This window comes from Piliocolobus tephrosceles, chromosome 8, assembly GCF_002776525.5.
Source record: "Piliocolobus tephrosceles isolate RC106 chromosome 8, ASM277652v3, whole genome shotgun sequence".
Lineage (NCBI taxonomy): Eukaryota > Metazoa > Chordata > Mammalia > Primates > Cercopithecidae > Piliocolobus > Piliocolobus tephrosceles.
The window spans coordinates 106,863,607-106,885,102 of record NC_045441.1 but is presented as its reverse complement, the minus strand read 5'-3'; the positions used below and the strand labels follow the sequence as shown (position 1 = coordinate 106,885,102).

At 38.3% G+C, this 21,496-nt stretch overlaps 1 pseudogene; it reads left to right on the top strand.

Annotated features, from left to right (window-relative positions):
* The first annotated feature begins 16,146 nt into the window (after window positions 1-16,146).
* On the top strand, window positions 16,147-21,247 carry LOC111553434 (annotated as a pseudogene).
* Window positions 21,248-21,496: the final 249 nt, after the last annotated feature.

The window sequence follows — 21,496 nt, the reverse complement described above, 5'->3', positions numbered from 1 at the left end:
AAAGGTTAAAAATTAAAAGTAAAATGCAGAGTAATAAAGAAGATTTTTTAAGAAAAGCCTGCCATTTAGTTTCCTTCCCACTGCTCCTACTGTCTCTGTAAACTTGACTCCCTATTATCATGTACCCCTCCCTCTCTGTTCTCTTAGCTGGGGAACGACATAGTTTCCTACCAGTTGTCACTCTGGCCGCCAACTCATGTGCACATAAGAAACCTTGGTTTGAGTTCCCGCAAAAGGAAAACACATCAGAATATAACTAAATGGTGTTGAGCTAGGGTTTGCACTGGGGGGACTCTTGGAACAATTTAATAATGTAATCTTGTGGCTTCTACTGCTGAAGGATATTTGGCATTAGTGAAATCCTGCCCCTCTCTCTCTTGGACCTGGCTGGATACCACTTTCACCAATCCACAGGGCCATCCTCCTGCCATGACAGCTAGCAAGAGGCCAAGACCCACAGAAGCATCACCACTGACCCTTTGTCAGCAGAAAACAGTTATGGAAGACTGACCTTTATCCATTTCCCCAAATAATTGGGGTCTTGGACTCTTAAGGGAGAAAGTGTTACAACAGGTCAGTCAGTCATGAGCAGGGCAAGAGAGGCTCGTCCCCTACCTGACACACACATATCAGGAATGTCAGGTGACCATCAAGTGATGGTCAGGTGGTTGTTAACTGTCTCTCTAAAATAACTTGTCACAGCCAGCGCCAGGGAAAGGCAGTCTCCTAATAGATAGAAAACACCTGAAACTGGTGATCCTCAAGTTCCCTATAAGATCTCAGAAGGTGGTCGAGTGGACTCAAGCATGCGCAGGCAGACAGCCCGCCACAAGGGAAGAATCAGGGGAGAAGTAACACAAGACCCCGGAAGTATGTCAACATATAAAGCCCCAAGTCAAAAGGTTGAGCTGCACACTTGACCTCTCAAGTCACCCACTTGGCCCTCTTCCAAGTGTACTTTACTTCCTTTCACTCCTGCTAGAGAGCTTTTTAATAAACTTCCACTCCTGCTCTTAAAAAAGTGTTCTTTAAATGTCAGAAGAAATTCTCCTATTCAGCAATGGCCATATGAAGACAGGAGATAGAGAGATGTGCACTTTCACCCCATGTCCCCCACTCTACCTCCCTAACTTCTCCCAGGTTGTCCAACAACAACAACAACAACAACAAACAACACAGAATCTAAAGAGGAGAAAGGAAAACCACAGCTTCAACTAGAAACTCTGGTGCCTTCCAGAGTACTCAGAAAGACCATTTCCAGTAAAATAGTGCCACCTGCCTGATACTGCCACTGTACACCCACTTGAAAAAAAAAAGAAAAAAAAAAGGCAGCTAATATGCTACTATGCTCTCCTAACACTTGACATATGGAGGACTCATGTGACCCTCCGGCCTGACATTTCCATTTGACGGTAGGGTCAACTTGGACATGATGACTATTAAGCTAGGAAGGGCCTTCATAGGCTTCTGTAGTCAAATGGAAATAGTACATTCAAGAGCCAGTTAGCCTAGTCCTAGTGGCATCTCAATTTTATATGAACAAGTGGCGGCTACCCCTCTGGGGGAGACATTCACCCTAACTACACCACTCAAGGTAAAGCTGCTATCTCAATTGGTCCCTCAGTTTATAGACTTCCCCTAAGTGCCTGGACCTGCTTCCCTGATACTCTGGCTAAGCTGAAACTTCATGATGTTTCTTAGACTACTGCTGCTTACTTACTCAGCTCGGTGGGTGTAACTCAAGGTAGCAATAACCGAAACTCAACTTTATGAGCCTTGTCACATTTTTACTATATCTTGGACTGTTAACAATATCCCAGATGTTTGGTCTACCACTTAGAAAATATCCCAGATGTTTGGTCTACCACTTAGACTGTCAGATTAAAGATACCTCCCACCAGGTGCAGTGGCTCATGCCTGTAATCTTAGCACTTTGGGAGGCCAAGGTGGGAAGATCATTTGAGGCCAGGAGTTCAAGACAAGCCTGGGCAATGTAGTAGGACCCCATATCTTAAAAAAAAAAAAAAAAAGAGTTGGGTGTGGTGGCATGTGCCTATAGTCTCAGTCTTCAGGAGGCTGAAGCTGGAGGATCACCGGAGCCTAAGAGTCAGAAGCTGCAGTGAGCTATGATCACACCACTGCACTCTAGCCTAGACAACAAAGTGAGACTCTGTCTCAAAGAAAAAAAAATACATCTCCCTTTAGAGCTGAGAACTATGGGGAAAAATTTGTAGCTGCTGATCAGAGAGTCTGAGTCATTCCTAAAGGTGACCACATTAAAAGTCTGTTCTCTGAAGCGATCAATTAGAATTAAGATGCTGATCAAGCCTGTCCCAGCCAGACTACCACTATTGCTGCCTGTACCATCATCATACCAGTCATGGCTGTGGACCCACCATCATAAACTGGACACACAATTCAGAATTCTATATTTCTGATACAGAAGCTACCACTGCACGCCAGACTTACAGAACCTGCTATAAACTGGTGCCCTGGTATAGCGGTACAGGAATCCACACTTCTTATGGTGATTGTCAAGAACTGAGAAAGGGTCTAACATTATAGATAACAAGAAACCAGTTTCCCGAGCTTCAGCTTCCAAAGAGTGACGAGAAGAGGGCCAAGTGACACTGCACACAAAGAGGACCACTTACCTTAGGAAACCAGTATATTTTATAAAGGGAGATACACTTGTCTAATCTTTATCTCAGAAGGATACATTGTCTTTATTATAACAAAAAGTGAATAAACCTGCTCTCTGCTGCAAATAAAAGCTGTATCTCTATCTTCCAAAACTGTTTGCTATACACATTCTGAAAGGATTAGGTAGTATTTCTGCTTACAAGATATGTAGAAACTTGAGAAAATCATGGAGAATTACTTTTCAACAGCATTGACTCCACCTGCCCCTGGCAAATTGACTATATCAGTCTTTTGTCTCCCTCTCAGGGCTACTGCTATTGATGCTTCACTGCTGTTGAGACTTTTTTTGGATTACAGTGACACCATTTCAGTCTAATCAGCAAATTCTGGCCATGAGATTGTGGCCCTGAAACTTAACTATGTCATATTTTCAGCTTTATGGACCACCTACAGATGGACAATTCTACATCTTTATTGCAAAGATCACCCTACAATAGACCGCAAGCCAAGGTAACTGATGAACAGTCCATGCTTCCACCTTCCACAGGCATCTGGATTGCAGAAGACTGGTACAGTATCCTCAAAAAGCAATTCAGAAATATTTCTGGTCCTTTATCTCTCATCTCTTTTTGGTCTACACACCTTAGCAGGACAATTTGGTCACTAAATACAGCTGTCCCTTAAAAGGGTTTATCACCTTTGACCATCTCCTGGATAATGACTAGGATGAAAAGGGTGACGGTTATATAGACCTGTTTTGAAAATTTAGGATTCTACTCTGAACGTTTCTAGATATGATGCACTTTAGTTTATCCACATTAATCCTCAGTCAGCCTGGTTGCTATCCCTTCCAGGTGGCAACTCACTTATGAGGAGACCTAGGGAGTTCAAACTAATTGTAGTTCAGTCCCTTGCATACTCTAGTTGGATTAACATAATCCTAGGTCATTTAGTACAATGACCAATTGATTGAGTATATTGTTCGCTGAGTCCCCCACAGTGGCCTATGAGGGCCAAGGTGGGCTTATCATAGGTTTCTATTTTGTGCAAAAGCTCTTCTTCTATTCCCATCTTTCCCTTTAAGACAAAAGATGGAGATGAAACTAGAGGATGTCTGGAAAAAAGATGAAATTATAGCTACTGGATTGTGGCATGCCAAATTTGTGGCTATGAAGTGAAAGCAATAATCCTGGCACTAAGTGAAAGGACCTTCCACCCTGGAAGGTGAGAGGGGAGGAACAATTGATGCTCCTTCCCTCCTAGATCTAGTGCCACAGCCCAGCAAAATAATCATATGGTTCATTTAAGAAAAGCAGCTCCTGCAGCTGGTAATGTGACCTGTTGCTCAGTTTATCATCCCCATCCACAAGCTACAAAAACAGACAAGGTAATGTGAACATCATGACACCTAAACTATTTTGTTGTGCCTGATGCCATCTTTGGCAACTCCTAAACATCCTCTCCCCATCCCGACTGCCAATATGTATTCAAACACATAAATTAATCCAACCTTATTTAAATATGCCTAAAATGAATTCATGTTTCTCCTGATGCCCAATTGGCTTCGGGTTATGAAATGTATGGCAATCATAGTGCAGCTAGCTATTCAGTGAATCTGCCTGTCACTTAACCAAACTAAAGTATAAAGATGATCCAAATAAAGCTTGGTAATGTATCTTGAAGAGAACTGATGTACCCCTTTGAGTTACATGTTTGTATATAAAGGAGAAAGGGCCACAGAATGCATCTATGTGGGGGTTCTTTTTTGGTCCACCTGTTTCCCTGTGCGATGATTGATAATGACACTAAATATCAGGGTATCTGGGGTTTTTTTGTTTTGTTTTGTTTTGTTTTTTGAGACGGAGTCTCGCTCTGTCGCCCAGGCTGGAGTGCAGTGGCGCGATCTCGGCTCACTGCAAGCTCCGCCTCCCGGGTTCACGCCATTCTCCTGCCTCAGCCTCCGGAGTAGCTGGGACTACAGGTGCCCGCCGCCACGCCCAGCTAATTTTTTTGTATTTTTAGTAGAGACGGGGTTTCACCGTGTTAGCCAGGATGGTCTCGATCTCCTGACCTCGTGATCCGCCCACCTCGGCCTCCCAAAGTGTTGGGATTACAGGCCAGTGTGTCTGTTTAAACTCCATTGTGCAGGTCATTAACTGGCCTTAGACTACATCTTATCTGGCTAAAATAAGACCTACTAGTCTGTCCTGGCTAGTTATTCAAAATTGGCTGAGTCAGGACTCTGAGGGGCATAAATGAGGTCAACATTTACAGGTGGCCTTAATCCTGATGCTTGAAATCCTATTAATAGTAGCCTTAGTTAAATGCTTTATGAGACAAATTGAATGATTTAATCCTAACCTCTGTCACTCAAATTAATCAGAGTGGTCAACAACATCACAAACTCATGAAAACTCACCAAAACCAAGACAGCATATTTGGTAGGCAGAATAATGGCTTCCCAAAGATGTCCACATCTGAATTCCCAGAACCTTTGAAAATGTTACGTTACACAGTGAAAAGGAATTAAGACTGCAGATGGAATTAAGATTATTAATCAGCTAATCCTAAAATAGGGAGATGATCTGGAATTAGCCAGTGGGCCCACTGTAATCACAAGAGTCCTAACTGTGGAACAGATAGGCAGAAGAGGCCAATGTCAGAGTTATGAGATCTGAGAGACTCAACCAGTCATGGCTGGCTTTGAAGATGGAAGGAGCCTCCAAGCCAAGAAATGTAAGCAACCTCTAGAAGTTGGAAAAGGCTAGAAATCAGATTCTTCCCTTGCACCTCCAGAAAAAAACAAAAACAACAACAACAACAAAAAACATGGCCCTCCTGACACCTTTACTTTAGACCAGTGAAATCCATGTCATACTTCGGACTTCCAGACCTATAAGATAATAAGTTTATGTTGTCTTAAACCACTAAGTTTGCAGTAATTTTTAGAGCAGCCATAAGAAACTAACATAGTGCACGGTTCAGACTTGATAAAGACATTCTCCATGAGCTTCTTGCCCACCTATATCTTTTGCCAAATGCACTAAGAATACAGATTCTATGTAGTTTTCACCTGGTGTATTTCTTAGGGTTGTGTTTGCAGTGAATAACCTTAAGGGATAAGGTATTATATCTGGGACAAAGAGCAGGTTTGCTTATTGCTCTCTATAAAAGTAGCAGATATTCCTAGCTGAATGTTCCTCAGCTGTAATGAACACCCTATGTATGCACAGGATCCATTTGGGCCATACTGTATCACCCCTGCAGCATTTGGGAGCAAAGGAAACGAATGTTCACGTGGCTTGCTGTGTTGTAATTAGTCTTTTCGCTCTAAGAGTTTCATATCTTCTACCAGAATCCACAAAACAGCAACAGGTCGATTTATTACATGTAAATAGGGTAAAATCAAATACCACACCTGGTACTCTGGCTAACCTAATAATACATTGAGCATCCTATAATTTTAATATATATAATTTCTGTTCTCCAAACCACCTCAGATTAGGGGTATTACAGAAAGTGATGGCTTATATTATTTTTCATTAAGATTAACATTAGTTTAGCTAAAGTGTAAAAAAGAAAAAGCCCAACTGCTTTTTTTATGACTCTCCTCTTGTGCCCAAGGGACAGTATGTACAAGTGGTTAAGACCCACTTACAAGGGCCCAAGTCTGGTTCTTCTATTTATTAGCTACGTGACCTTGGGCAAGTTATATAATTGCAAAAAATGGGAATAGTGGTACCCACATTATAAGCCTGGTGAAATATTAGATGAGTTAAGATGTGTAAAGTGATTAGAAGACCTGGCACGGAGCAAACACAATAAACTTGAAGTGTTTTTATTAACTGCGTTTCAATGATATGACATCAGAACTAGGGAACATCCAAGGAGCTAGTGGGAAAGAAGGAACAATTCCTCTTCCAGCTGTAAACTTCTTACTGTACAATTTCCTCATAAATGTGTAAGGACTGTATGGAATATAAAATAATGTTTTTATAAGAATCATTTTACAGAAGTTGTACTGAATATTGAGAATCATATTTTAAATGAGTAATTTAAGATAGCTCTCAAAAGTAGAATTTATTCAAGAAATCTACCTCTGTATTTCTCTGTTACAGAATTTTCAGTGCATTTGAGTAAAACAAATCTGATTAACACTATAATTTACTTAAAGGATACGTAAAACTTCAAAAATACTGTTATAAGGAGACTTATTCACAGAAGTAAATAAAATAATTATGAAGCTGATGAAATGAATATGTAAGCCATTTTACAAGAGGGATATATTTTTCCTTCTTTTCAATGAACGTTTAAAGCTCTCCTTCAAGATCTTGGTAAATTCATTGATCTGTGAAACACAGTGCACTCCAGGGAGGCAATTCAGTTGACGTTAAATATCAAATGATGAGATGAATAATGATCATACCTTTTGGTAATTAAACATCTTACAAACCTTTTAAATGATTCAACATCAGAAAGTCAAATGAGGTCAAGCATATTGTATTTTTTCATTCTTATATTAATGATACAAATGACAATCTTTTTAAAATATCCAGAATAAGACAGCAGAGTAAAAATTTTATAAAATATTTAATGACAAAATACATATCTAGCTTACTATTTGTATAGTTAATGTCTTCAGCACACAGAATTGCTTTCTGTTCTTAAATGATCTATTCTATTTTTAAATGCCTTTAATGTTGTTTCAGAAACATTTCAAACCATTTTTGTGGATGTGCAAAGAAGAGCATGTGGGAAATAGTTAACTATTAACAGTAAAGACAAAGTATCATTCAGAGAACATGGATTATAGAGAAAGAAGTATTCTGAACTTCAATTTATGAAATTTCCACATATACATTTTATATGTGTGTGTGTGTGTGTGTGTGTGTGTATGAATGAGACAGAGTCCTGCTCTGTCACCTAGGCTGGAGTGCAGTTGTGCGATCTTGGCTCACTGCAACCTCCACATCCTGGATTCGAGTGATTCTCATGTCTCAGCCTCCCGAGTAGCTGGGACTACCGGCATGCACCACCACTTCTGGCTAATTTTTGTATTTTTAGCAGAGACAATTTTGTCATGTTAGCCAGGCTGGTGTTGAACTCCTGGCCTCAAGTGATTTGCCCACCTCAGCCTCCCAAAGTGTTGGAATTACAGGCATGAGTCACCATGCCCAGCGTCTATTTTAACAATATAAAAGTGAAGGATAAAAATGAATGATTTTTTTATTTACAAATTTTATTTATTCTGCAGTCTAGCATTGAGCCTCCCCACACTTATTTACCATTCTTCACATGATTAGCCACTACAGTTTAAGATGTAAAACTTGGAAACCCATATTCATTAAAGAACTTTAGAAGCTAGAGTGTTTATTTTGTTTGCTCAAGATTTCTTTCTGTGGCCACAAGTACTAGGTCACTTGTAATAGCACAAGCAAACAATCCTATAGTAAGAACTTTAAAATATTTAAAGTAAATCCACCTACCTATTTGTTATTACTTAGACTACAATGTACTATATGTTATCTAATTATAATTGCATTTGAATTCCTTCTGTTAAGTATTTGCCATACTTATTCTCATCAATATACTTAAAAATTATTAAAGATTTCATAAAGGTATAAAGCTTGCAGCCATAAAATGTGAAATAATAAATAACAGAATAAAACATCTCATGTTTCATTCTTAGAGTATCAGTTTATGCAGTCCATGTTCTACTTTTACACACTTTGTTTAAAATTAACTAATTTTACAAATTATTAATCACAGTGAGTCACAAAGTTCACAACTAACCAATAACTAAACTATAAAGAAATGAGTTAACTTGCCCCAAAAGTTGAGATTAAAAGTATATTATCAATAAGAAGATTTTTTAAAACCTCTAACTTCATATTTCTAAGGCAGACAACAAATAGAAAAGGGTGAGCAGATTAAAAATGCAGAAGGAGTAAAACTCTGGTTATAAAAGAGATTAAACAGGAAACAAAGGTTTAAAAATGATCTACAAAGAAAAGAGGTAAGGAAAATGATGACTAGAGGGCATGAAAGATGAATGCTCTGTGTGCAGTCATTCTCTGCTCCAGTGCTATGGTCAAACAAGCCTTCTACTAGCATCCCTCAATGACTTTCAAATTCACTTTATAAGTTGAGATTTCCTTTAAAACATCATAAGTTCTTTAATAAATATCTCCTATTTCACAAACATGTCTTAAAATCTTCCCAGATGCAAATATCATTGCCTTCAATCATCTCTCTTTTTGAATGTGTAGGATTTTTCACAATCACATAGTCAAAATTCCAAAAAGCTCAATTTTATCCTTCAAAAATCATTTCAGGGGCAGAGCAAGATGGCCGAATAGGAACAGCTCCAGTCTCCAACTCCCAGCGCGAGTGACACAGAAGACCGGTGATTCCTGCATTTTGAACTGAGGTACTGGGTTCATCTCACTGGGGAGTGCCGGACAATTGGTGCTGGTCAGCTGCTGCAGCCCGACCAGCGAGAGGTGAAGCAGGGTGAGGCATCGCCTCACCTGGGAAGTGCAAGGGGGAAGGGAATCCCTTTTCCTAGCCAGGGGTACTGAGACACACAACACCTGGAAAATCGGGTAACTCCCACCCCAATACTGCACTTTAAGCAAATGGGCACACCAGGAGATTATATCCCACACCTGGCTGGGAGGGTCCCACGCCCATGGAGCCTCCCTCATTGCTAGCATAGCTGTCTGTGATCTAACGGCAAGGCAGCAGCGAGGCTGGGGGAGGGGCGCCCGCCATTGCTGAGGCTTAAGTAGGTAAACAAAGCCGCTGGGAAGCTCGTACTGGGTGGAGCTCACAGCAGCTCAAGGAAGCCTGCCTGTCTCTGTAGACTCCACCTCTGGGAACAGGGCACAGCTAAACAACAACAACAACAATAACAACAAAAAGCAGCAGAAACCTCTGCAGACGCAAACGACTCTGTCTGACAGCTTTGAAGAGAGCAGTGAATAACCCAACATGGAGGTTGAGAGCTGAGAAGGGACAGTCTGCCTGCTCAAGTGTGTGCGGGACCCCTGAGTAGCCTAACTGGGAGACATCCCCCACTAGGGGCAGACTGACACCCCACACCTCACATGGTGGAGTACACCACTGAGAGGAAGCTTCCAAAGCAAGAATCAGACAGGTACACTCGCTGTTCAGCAATATTCTATCTTCTGCTCCAAACAGGGTCTGGAGTAGACCTCAAGCAATATCCAACAGACCTACAGCTGAGGGTACTGACTGTTAGAAGGAAAACTATCAAACAGGAAGGACACCTACACCAAAATCCCATCAGTACGTCACCATCATCAAAGACCAGAGGCAGATAAAACCACAAAGATGGGGAACAAGCAGGGCAGAAAAGATGGAAATTCAAAAAATAAGAGCGCATCTCCCCCTGCAAAGGAGCGCAGCTTATCACCAGCAACGGATCAAAGCTGGATGGAGAATGACTTTGACGAGATGAGAGAAAAAGGCTTCAGTCCATCAAACTTTTCAGAGCTAAAGGAGGAATTACGTACCCAGCACAAAGAAACTAAAAATCTTGAAAAAAGAGTGGAAGAATTGATAGCTAGAATAATTAATGCAGAGAAGTTCATAAACGAAATGACAGAGATGAAAACCATGACACGAGAAATACGTGACAAATCCACAAGCTTCAGTAACCGACTCGATCAACTGGAAGAAAGAGTATCAGCAGTAGAGGATCAAATGAATGAAATGAAGGAAGAAGAGAAACCTAAAGAAAAAAGAAGAAAAAGAAATGAACAAAGCCTGCAAGAAGTATGGGATTATGTAAAAAGACCAAATCTACGTCTGATTGGGGTGCCTGAAAGTGAGGGGGAAAATGGAACCAAGTTGGAAAACACTCTTCAGGATAAAATCCAGGAGAACTTCCCCAATCTAGTAGGGCAGGCCAACATTCAAATTCAGGAAATACAGAGAACGCCACAAAGATACTCCTCGAGAAGAGCAACTCCAAGACACATAATTGCCAGATTCACCAAAGTTGAAATGAAGGAAAAAATCTTAAGGGCAGCCAGAGAGAAAGGTCGGGTTACCCACAAAGGGAAGCCCATCAGACTAACAGCAGATCTCTCGGCAGAAACTCTACAAGCCAGAAGAGAGTGGGGGCCAATATTCAACATTCTTAAAGAAAAGAATTTTAAACCCAGAATTTCATATCCAGCCAAACTAAGTTTCATAAGTGAAGGAGAAATAAAATCCTTTACAGATAAGCAAATGCTTCGAGATTTTGTCACCACCAGGCCTGCCTTACAAGAGACCCTGAAGGAAGCCCTAAACATGGAAAGGAACAACCGGTACCAGCCATTGCAAAAACATGCCAAAATGTAAAGACCATCGAGGCCAGGAAGAAACTGCATCAATTAATGAGCAAAATAACCAGTTAATATCATAATGGCAGGATCAAGTTCACACATAACAATATTAACCTTAAATGTAAATGGACTAAATGGTCCAATTAAAAGGCACAGACTGGCAAACTGGATAAAGAGTCAAGACCCATCAGTCTGCTGTATTCAGAAGACCCATCTCACATGCAGAGACATACATAGGCTCAAAATAAAGGGATGGAGAAAGATCTACCAAGCAAATGGAGAACAAAAAAAAGCAGGGGTTGCAATTCCAGTCTCTGATAAAACAGACTTTAAACCATCAAAGATCAAAAGAGACAAAGAAGGCCATTACATAATGGTAAAGGGATCAATTCAACAGGAAGAGCTAACTATCCTAAATATATATGCACCCAATACAGGAGCACCCAGATTCATAAAGCAAGTCCTTAGAGACGTACAAAGAGACTTAGACTCCCATACAATAATAATGGGAGACTTAAACACCCCCAATATTACACAGATCAACGAGAAAGAAAGTTAACAAGGATATCCAGGAATTGAACTCATCTCTGCACCAAGCGGACCTAATAGACATCTATAGAACTCTCCACCCCAAATCAACAGATTATACATTCTTCTCAGCACCACATCATCCTTATTCCAGAATTGACCACATAATTGGAAGTAAAGCACTCCTCAGCAAATGTACAAGAACAGAAATTATAACAAACTGTCTCTCAGACCACAGTGCAATCAAACTAGAACTCAGGACTAAGAAACTCACTCAAAACTGCTCAACTACATGAAAACTGAACAACCTGCTCCTGAATGACTACTGGGTGTATAACGAAATGAAGGCAGAAATAAAGATGTTCTTTGAAACCAATGAGAACAAAGATACAACATACCAGAATCTCTGGGACACATTTAAAGCAGTGTGTAGAGGGAAATTTATAGCACTAAATGCCCACAAGAGAAAGCTGGAAAGATCTAAAATTGACACTCTTAACATCACAATTAAAAGAACTAGAGAAGCAAGAGCAAACACATTCAAAAGCTAGAAGAAGGCAAGAAATAACTGAGATCAGAGCAGAACTGAAGGAGATAGAGACACAAAAAACCCTCCAAAAAATCAATGAATCCAGGAGTTGGTTTGTTGAAAAGATCAACAAAATTGACAGACCGCTAGCAAGACTAATAAAGAAGAAAAGAGAGAAGAATCAAATAGACACAATAAAAAATGATAAAGGGGATATCACCACCGACCCCAAAGAAATACAAACTACCATCAGAGAATACTATAAACACCTCTATGCAAATCAACTAGAAAATCTAGAAGAAATGGATAATTTCCTGGACACTTACACTCTTCCAAGACTAAACCAGGAAGAAGTTGAATCCCTGAATAAACCAATAGCAGGCTCTGAAATTGAGGAAATAATTAATAGCCTACCAACCAAAAAAAGTCCAGGACCAGATGGATTCACAGCTGAATTCTACCAGAGGTACAAGGAGGAGCTGGTACCATTCCTTCTGAAACTATTCCAATCAATAGAAAAAGAGGGAATCCTCCCTAACTCATTTTATGAGGCCAACATCATCCTGATACCAAAGCCTGGCAGAGACACAACAAAAAAAGAGAATTTTAGACCAATATCCCTGATGAACATCGATGCAAAAATCCTCAATAAAATACTGGCAAACCGGATTCAGCAGCACATCAAAAAGCTTATGCACCATGATCAAGTGGGCTTCATCCCTGGGATGCAAGGCTGGTTCAACATTCGCAAATCAGTAAACGTAATCCAGCATATAAACAGAACCAAAGACAGGAACCACATGATTATCTCAATAGATGCAGAAAAGGCCTTTGACAAAATTCAACAGCCCTTCATGCTAAAAACGCTCAATGAATTAGGTATTGATGGAACGTACCTCAAAATAATAAGAGCTATTTATGACAAACCCACAGCCAACATCATACTGAATGGGAAAAAAATGGAAAAATTCCCTTTGAAAACTGGCACAAGACAGGGATGCCCTCTCTCACCACTCCTATTCAACATAGTGTTGGAAGTTCTGGCTAGGGCAATCAGGCAAGAGAAAGAAATCAAGGGTATTCAGTTAGGAAAAGAAGAAGTCAAATTGTCCCTGTTTGCAGATGACATGATTCTATATTTAGAAAACCCCATTGTCTCAGCCCAAAATCTCCTTAAGCTGATAAGCAACTTCAGCAAAGTCTCAGGATACAAAATTAATGTGCAAAAATCACAAGCATTCTTATACACCAGTAACAGACAAACAGAGAGCCAAATCATGAATGAACTTCCATTCACAATTGCCTCAAAGAGAATAAAATACCTAGGAATCCAACTTACAAGGGATGTAAAGGACCTCTTCAAGGAGAACTACAAACCACTACTCAGTGAAATAAAAGAGGACACAAACAAATGGAAGAACATACCATGTGCATGGATAGGAAGAATCAATATCATGAAAATGGCCATACTGCCCAAGGTTATTTATAGATTCAATGCCATCCCCATCAAGCTACCAGTGAGTTTCTTCACAGAATTGGAAAAAACGGCTTTAAAGTTCATATGGAACCAAAAAAGAGCCCACATTGCCAAGACAATTCTAAGTCAAAAGGACAAAGCTGGAGGCATCACGCTACCTGACTTCAAACTATACTACAGGGCTACAGTAACCAAAACAGCATGGTACTGGTACCAAAACAGAGATATAGACCAATGGAACAGAACAGAGTCCTCAGAAATAATACCACACATCTACAGCCATCTGATCTTTGACAAACCTGAGAGAAACAAGAAATGGGGAAAGGATTCCCTATTTAATAAATGGTGCTGGGAAAATTGGCTAGCCATAAGTAGAAAGCTGAAACTGGATCCTTTCCTTACTCCTTATATGAAAATTAATTCAAGATGGATTAGAGACTTAAATGTTAGACCTAATACCATAAAAACCCTAGAAGAAAACCTAGGTAGTACCATTCAGGACACAGGCATGGGCAAGGCCTTCATGTCTAAAACACCAAAAGCAACGGCAGCAAAAGCCAAAATTGACAAATGGGATCTCATTAAACTAAAGAGCTTCTGCACAGCAAAAGAAACTACCATCAGAGTGAACAGGCAACCTACAGAATGGGAGAAAATTTTTGCAATCTACTCATCTGACAAAGGGCTAATATCCAGAATCTACAAAGAACTCAAACAAATTTACAAGAAAAAAACAAACAACCCCATCAAAAAGTGGGCAAAGGATACGAACAGACATTTCTCAAAAGAAGACATTCATACAGCCAACAGACACATGAAAAAATGCTCCTCATCACTGGCCATCAGAGAAATGCAAATCAAAACCACAATGAGATACCACCTCACACCAGTTAGAATGGCAGTCATTCAAAAGTCAGGAAACAACAGGTGCTGGAGAGGATGTGGAGAAATAGGAACACTTTTACACTGTTGGTAGGATTGTAAACTAGTTCAACTATTATGGAAAACAGTATGGCGATTCCTCAAGGATCTAGAACTAGAAGTACCATATGACCCAGCCATCCCATTACTGGGTATATACGCAAAGGATTATAAATCATGCTGCTATAAAGACACATGCACATGTATGTTTATTGCGGCACTATTCACAATAGCAAAGACTTGAAATCAACCCAAATGTCCATCAGTTACAGACTGGATTAAGAAAATGTGGCGCATATACACCATGGAATACTATGCAGCCATAAAAAAGGATGAGTCTGTGCCCTTTGTAGGGACATGGATGCAGCTGGAAACCATCATTCTTAGCAAACTATCACAAGAACAAAAAACCAAACATCGCATGTTCTCACTCATAGGTGGGAACTGAACAATGAGATCACTTGGACTCGGGAAGGGGAACATCACACACCGAGGCCTATCATGGGGAGGTGGGAGGGGGGACTGATTGCATTGGGAGTTATACCTGATGTAAATGACAAGTTGATGGGTGCTGACGAGTTGATGGGTGCAGCACACCAACATGGCACAAGTATACATATGTAACAAACCTGCACATTATGCACATGTACCCTAGAACTTAAAGTATAATAATAATAAAAAATAAATAAATTAAAAAAAATCATTTCAACTTCCACGTTATCTGTGACAATTACTTATTTAAAAATAAGTGATATGGGGTTTTATTTCAACTATTCAAAATTGTATTAGCTACCTATTGCTATGTAACAAATTATGACTAACTTGATGCATAATGGAACATGCATTTATTACCCTGCAATTTCTGTAACTCAGGTATCTGGGCATAGCTTAGCTGAGTCATCTGCTCAGGCTCTCACAAGATTGCAGTTAAGGTATAAACCAGGCTGTGTTCTTTTTCTTGAGCTCAGGATCTTCTTCTAAGCTCACTTGATCGTCGACAGAATTCATTCCTGGATTTGTAGGATCGAGATCTCCATTTTCTTTTTGGCTCTAAGCTGGGGCTCCTTTCAACTCTTGAGAGGCTGTTGACAGTTCCTTACCATGTGGCCATTTCCCAGTCTTCTCAAAAACATGGCAGCTTTCTTCTTCAAGTCCAGCAGAATAATCACTTGCTCCAGTATGCTACAATGGAGTCTCATATATTTATGGAATGACTATTCTATCATCTGTGCCATATTCGTTAGCTAGAAACAAGTCGTAGGTTCCACCCTCACTCAGTGGAAGGGAATTATACAAAACTTTGGCTCATTATAGAGTTATCTTTCGATGTGTCCATCACAATAATTCATAGGTTAAAATTACAGATTCTGAAACCAAACTGCTTAAGCTTAAATACTGTCTCTATTCTTACTAACTTCAAATTATGTTTATTTTAAAATAGAATAAATGATAGTATGAACTCCTCTTGAAGTTGTTGAGTATTATATGATTTAATATATTTAAAGTGCTTTTAAACTGAGAAGTATGAAGTAAGTAGGAACTTCCATATAGGTTTGCATTAATAAATGGGTATTTGTACATATATATAAATTTCTAAAACCCAATGGTTTTACCATCAAAAGTTCATATGTTGTGACTATACAGGTATATACGGTGATTTCTCTGAATGAATCATATTTGCACATGTGCGAATGCATGCTCTACCAACCCCTGTTGTAACATGGAGATTCCTACAAAAATTTGAATTAGTTAACAAAGATCAAAATATGGAATTACATGTAAGACAGCAGTCAATAAATATTGTTAAGTAATCATGATAATTATGATCTAAAAGTTAAAATTCAATAAGAGTAAATTATGGGTTGACTTCTACTAATCAACAGCCTCAGAGATTTACTTCTGCTTTTTATCATTAATCACTTCTGCTTTTTATACAAATCACTAATGATGAACTTGTCAAATGTTGTCATATAGTGATGGGTGATACTTCTACCATTTTAATTATGTTCAATGAGCTGCCTAAAAAGTATGGCAGAAAGCCACAGAGAATTTACACAAATCCCAAGTACTGGAAGTCAGGGGAAATACTTATTGTTTAAGATGTTGACCAGGTCTTGAGATGCAAGGGAATCATTTTAGAAAGTTAATCTTTCTAAACAAACATTCTTAGAGGATTCCTCCAAGTTATGCCAATAAGATAGGGACTTTATTTTACAGAATTACAAAATATTATACTTTTAAAAGAGATGATGGACACCCAGTGCAAAATGCCCTTTTCATTTATATCATTTTCCATAAATAAATCACAGACCTGAACTTCAGAAAGATAAACACATTTGTCCAACTTCACAGATGGTAGCAGAGATGAAGCACTTAGGTCTCCTGGTACCAAAACCAAAGCTCCTCAGTGAGGGGCATAGCATTATTTAACAGGAGTTTTGAAAATTATGGGGAGAATTTTTGAATGTAGCAACAATTTGAGACACGGTTAACATGTGTGGACAGGAGTTATGTTTGGTAGTCATCCACAATAATGAGGAATGCTATTACATCTTTCAAGACTTTCTCCAAATATTTGTGAAACTAAAAAACTTGTGACTAGACCTAACCTTATTTTATGTATGAAATAAAGGTATTTTTATATTCTTAATATAGAATGAATTTTCCGGAAGTTCAATGATGCTTATATCAAAGTAACATTTGTTTTGTTTCTAACTTGTCTGGTTTTCAGCATTTTGAAAAACAGCAGTAATGATGGTCTATGTATCACTCTTTTTAGCTGTCAAAATTATGACTATTCTGCAATTAGGGCATTTACATGACTATTTCGTTAAGATAGGGAATATTAATTCTAATTTGAGCATATCAATCATTTACATTATATTGCTTTTTAAAATAATATATCTCAAATATATATATCTAAAAGTTTACATTTCATATTAGTAAAGGGAGAATTAAAACATGGTTGTGTAAAAGGGGATTTGTATCTCATTCTCATGGGGCTAAGAATCACGTGGCCTAGTCAGTTCTGTCTTAGGATTAATTCTAAATTATCTCTCACAATGAAAAGGAGTGCTTTTCAGATTTTATGAAAGACAGTTTTTAAAGATAAGCCATTTAGCAGCTAACATTTACATGTTTTGAAAAGTGTACAGGTATCAAGAAAAAAAAAAAAAACTCTCCAAGTGAAAATTCCAGTTTCTAATGATGTTGTGATTCCCAACACTGTCTTTATAGGTATTAAAATTCTAAGCAGAAACACAAGAAAAGATACATTAAATCTTTATTACCACGAATGCTTGAGCAATGAGGCATCTGGTTAATTATACCTATGGTAGTGTACTACTCAGAGAATTGCAGCCAGTTGAGAATAAGAACTTTTTCCTATTTTATTTTCATATTTGTTCTTGTTTCAGGAAAAAAATGTGTTTGATGAACAAAGTTGAAATAATATAGAAAATAATTAAATATATAAATAGGAAAATGAAAATATTTTATATACCTCTGTCTCCCAGAAATAATCATCGATATTTTTGCATAGAATTTTCTAATAAATAAATACATATTTTAAGGAAAATGTTATTTAAATAGTGCTTCACACCTGCATTATTCATTTATCTAAATATTATTTGTTATTTTATTGTTTTGTATACTCTAACTTAACCAGTTCCCTTTCCTATGTTATATAGATTGAATCGTCATCTGTGATGTAAAGAAATATATAATCTATATATCTAATTGCCTAAAGTATAACAATAAGAACCAGAGAAGCAGCTATCTTCAGATAAGAAAAAGCTAGTAGTTTAAATCTCTTTTCCATTTCCTCTCAAAAATCCCACCAAAAGTGAAGTTGTGTGTGTGTGTGTGTGTGTGTGTGTGTGTGTGTGAGTGTGTGAGTGTGTGTTAGGGTAGTTGCTGGAAGAATTGGAATAAGCCTTCCTGTAAGAAAATGTCACAGAAATTGCAAGGAATATCTATGTCAACCTGAAAGTGTAAATGAGTACTGTGTAATCCTTTGATTTCCTTAAATCATTTTCAGAAGACAAAAGACAAAGAAACCACTTTTCGATTCATTTTAATAACCTTTCTGAACTCTTTGGAGATAAACTTCCATCCCTGTTTTCCCTATTAAGCTCCTCAGTCCTCTTCCCTAAACCCACTCTGCATTATGCAAATAGAAATCCCTGTAATGTGAAAGTCTGGTGAGAGTCTGACTCCTCAAACAGTGAGTAAAATGAGTATATTAGTTAGAATATTTACAACTTTAAGTGACAAAAATTCTAAATCAAAATATATTAAATAGAAAGTTACTATCTCAGTTTATCAAGAGGTAGAAAGGGCTTCATGTTTAATAAATTAAACACTATATTTATGTATATAACTTTAGAGAAGTTACTTCACATTATTTAATATTTATTAAATTAATAATAAAATATAAATAAGCTATACTGGGAAAAGAATAGGATCATCATAATTGGTTTTACCTAGTCAGGATCCACCTCTTGGAACAAGATATGGGGTCAGTTTCCCATGAAGTATATGCTATCTATAGTAATAAAGTATGTCTTAATAATATCAGGGTTCTGTTATCAAAGAAAAAAGAGAAGAAAGGATGTTGGAATGACAACTAACAGCTTCTGCTTCAAGTAGAGTGCCCATACATCTTCACCCATGATAGTCCCAATACATACCTATTGTTTGGGGTAAATACTAACAGAATCCTTTTTACTCACAAAAGCATCTTGAATGATATATTGTATAGTTATTTACCTTGAGCAGTATTATTTTTAAGATTGCAACATTCAGTTTTAGCATATTTTTGTTATAATTATGTAAGACAATTAAACCTATACTGAAAATAAAGTTTCAGAATGCATGTTAGCCTACTAAAATTTTAAAGTATATGAAACAATCCCTTTCAGTTGACTGAAACACTAAATACAAGTCATTCTTTCTAATTCTGTATGTATGGTTCATGAGTTCTTACTAATATTTTCATACCTTAGTCCATGTGTCTCTATTTGAAAGAAAAGTGATTTATTTAAAATGCATTCTATAATTCAGAAGTTAACTGATTTCGACTATGCTAGCTTCCAAAAATTTAACATACAGGTGTGGAACTGCATCACAAACCTCTTTATGCTGAAATTACATACTGTGTTTTAGGCCATGAGTGAAACCACATGAGAGGAGAAGTTGTTCAATAGTCCTGGGCAACAGAGTTCTGGAGAGCTTTGAAGCTAAACTGCCTTAGTTCAAGTCTTAGTTCTGTCACACAGTAACTAGGTAACACTGGGCAAATTATTTAACATTTCTGAGCCCCACACCTTCATCTGTAAAATGAAGATTATATTGCCTTATACCTCACAAGTATATAACTATTAGATTGTGAATATTCAATGAGCTAATGCTGGTGGATAACTGAGAAGAATACCTGACACTGCAACATGTTGGATAGTATTATTAATGTTATTACTATTATTGTTGTTACTATTCTAAGCTTACAGTGCTGAGACCAGACAGTAATACCAAAGAACATACACTACTTAATACGAATAATGTAAAGAAGACAAGTATTTTGAAAAGGAGAATGAAGCATAAAGACAAAGCAGGAACAAGTGGTGAATAGAGAGACAGGAGAAGTCAAGGGTGAGCACAGGAAATGACTGACCAAACACAGCTCTTCTGCTACAAGTTCTCTGATCTGCAGTTTGGCATGTTGCTACAAGTTTAGAATACACTGTTAAAGGAACTAAGCCTTGTCAGATTTCCATGTAATGTTCTTCTCATTTTGAGAAAACTGTTCCTGACACATGATTTCCTGAGGGCAAGTTCACACTCAAAACCAAAATCTCAAAAGAAATAAATGGTTGGAGTCCATTGCAAATAAGATGTACTTCTAGATAAAGGAACAGACTTTAACATTTACTGATCAATCAGAAGGAAGTAAGTATAGAATATAATAATGAAGATAAGTATACAATATAAGGGCACTGGAACACTAAACATAGAGCATTATTTTAAAAATACTGGGTAACTATACTTTCAGCACCACTACCTGAGGAAAAACTGCAATGTGATAACCTCTCAGTTCTCTCACAAGGGAACATGGAGCATGTTTATTCTTATTCAGCCTCACATACTTTTAGAAACAACCTGAACCCTGAAACTGACTGAACCTGGAAACTGACTGAATCCCATGGAGGGAAAAGAGTCAAAGTCATGGTCAAGAACTAAAGCAGCTCTTGACTGACAACATTACTTTAAAAGGCAAAAAAGTGTCAAGGATTTCATTCAGATGGCTTATTGTTCTTATGAGAATGCAATGTATCCTTTACGCCTAACTGTGGCAGGGTTGGTGAAAATCATTACAAAAAATAGTTAATAGTTGTGCGAACTGATGGACTATTGGGCACTTCGAGGCAAAAAATGCAGATAGTGCTTCTGCTACGGCCACCATCGAAAAGCAGCAGCCCTGGCTCTGGGCAACCCCTGTGACCATGGGCCTCAACAAGGGCCACAAAGTAACCAAGAACGAGAGCCAGCCCAGGCACAGCCGCCACCACCAGAGCCTGACCAAACACAACAAGTTTGTGCGGGACATGATCCGAGAGGTGTGTGGGTTCGCCCCATAAGAGCGGCACGCCATGGAGTTACTGAAGGTCTCCAAGGACAAACGGGCCCTCAAATTCATCAAGAAAAGGATGAGGACACATTCGCGCCAAGAGGAGGCAGGAGGAGCTGAGAAACGTTCTGGGCACCATGAGAAAAGTCGCTGCCAAGAAAGACTGAGCCCCCTGCCCTGCCCTCTCCCTGAAATAAAGAGCAGCTTGAGAGAGAAAAAAAAAAAAAAAAAATGCATATAGTGGGTATAACTAAAAGTAAGCATAAATCATCACCTGCGAAACAAATGAAATGTATTAGCAAAATTTTTTTTTAAATTATACACATTTAAGAGGGGCACAGATAGAAATTATCTCGAATTTGGAGAAACCACAAGATACATTATAAGAGAAAGCATTAATGTGGCAGAATCTTTAT